The 1,464-nt window shown below is 38.7% G+C and overlaps 1 pseudogene; it reads left to right on the plus strand.

Annotated features, from left to right (window-relative positions):
- The first annotated feature begins 436 nt into the window (after window positions 1-436).
- On the plus strand, window positions 437-1,168 carry LOC124104076 (transcription factor Spi-C-like; annotated as a pseudogene).
- The last annotated feature ends 296 nt before the right edge of the window (window positions 1,169-1,464 follow it).

Raw genomic sequence — 1,464 nt, forward strand, 5'->3', positions numbered from 1 at the left:
TAATAATTAATTGGCATTTCTCCTCACAGGTCCATGGAAAGCATCCTAGGTGGCATCAGGAGACAGAAAGGCTAGGCTCAGCTTTCTTGCTCTTGAGAATATTATTGGTCAAGTTGCTCAACCTTCCTGAGCCTTGGTTTCTTCATTTGTAAAGCAGGAATAATAACTTAGAAGCGTGAGAACTAACACTTGGCAAGTCCTAGACCACAATCCTGTTAGTTTCTTTTCTGCCCAACCCCTATTATAGAAAGTGCAGTTTCAGACCCACAAGGTTCACCAAAAATTCTTAGGTGATTTTCCCCAAATGTGACATTCCCTGTGAATACCACAGCTATTTCAATGGTAGGCTGCAGGTTATGTGACGAGGATGCAGGTGTGTTTCAGAAGAGGGGAAGGCTTTTCCCATCTCATACAAGTGAATGCCACATTAGACTCTATGAACAGAATCATAATTTTTTTCAATGAAGCAAGACTTCTGTTGGACAATCTGGGTGAAGCATTTGAAAATGCTTTTGAAGTACTGATGCAACATTCATCTGGGAATCTTCAGTACTCCCCAGATTACAAAAATTACCTGGCTTTCATTAATCATTGTCCTCACATTGGTGGAAATTCCAGCTGCTATGGAGGGTTGCCTACAGAGGATACTGTCTATAACTGGAGAACCATAATAAGCTGTGGGCTTCTATTTTGAAGGAAATATTCCTTAACCTCTGCAGAACATAACTGAAAATCAGTTGATGCAAACTGCTGTTTTCCAGCAAAGGGGAGGAAAATGGAGGAAGAAGCTCGGGCGGCTGGAACCCCTTTGGAAGACCCTGTGCAATCCCTAGATGGCATCTTGTATCCAGTGTGTTGGTAAAATCAAAAGCACCTTTCAGTTTGTTTTTAAAAAAAAAAAAAAAGGTTGGGGGGATCTTGCTGAAATTTTTTGTGGGGAAAGAAAAGGCAATTGGAAGACCATAAATTATCGGAAAATAGCCAGAGCCCTGAGGAATTACAGGACTGGGAAAACCACCAAATTCCAGAGAAAGCTCAGCTACCTATTCAGTAAGGACATTCTCCAAAAATCCTCTACCTCATTTCTTGGGGAAAGAGATCCATTCATAGTCTGTCCAACCTGCTCAAGAATATTTGTTTAAATAACTAGAATGCAAATTACAACTATATATATATATATATATATATATATATATATATATATATATATATATATATATGTAAGCATTGTTTCAATAACACAGCAAAATAACAGCCTTGATTCTTATGACTATTATACATATGGTGCAATTCCTAAAATGGTCTCAAGGTAACAACTATTATTTTTTAAAAATAAGATATGTTGTCTTTGTCTCCCACACAGGAGAGTATGTCACTTGGTACCCTCTGCATCCACAACTCTTAGGAGTTCATCATCAAGTAGGAAATAGGGACAGGATTGGGCCTGAGTTAGGATTTCCCTCA

Source organism: Marmota monax, unplaced genomic scaffold (assembly GCF_021218885.2).
Source record: "Marmota monax isolate L192 unplaced genomic scaffold, Marmota_monax_Labrador192_F-V1.1 WCK01_AAM20220418_F8-fsc00001, whole genome shotgun sequence".
Taxonomy (NCBI): Eukaryota; Metazoa; Chordata; class Mammalia; order Rodentia; family Sciuridae; genus Marmota; species Marmota monax.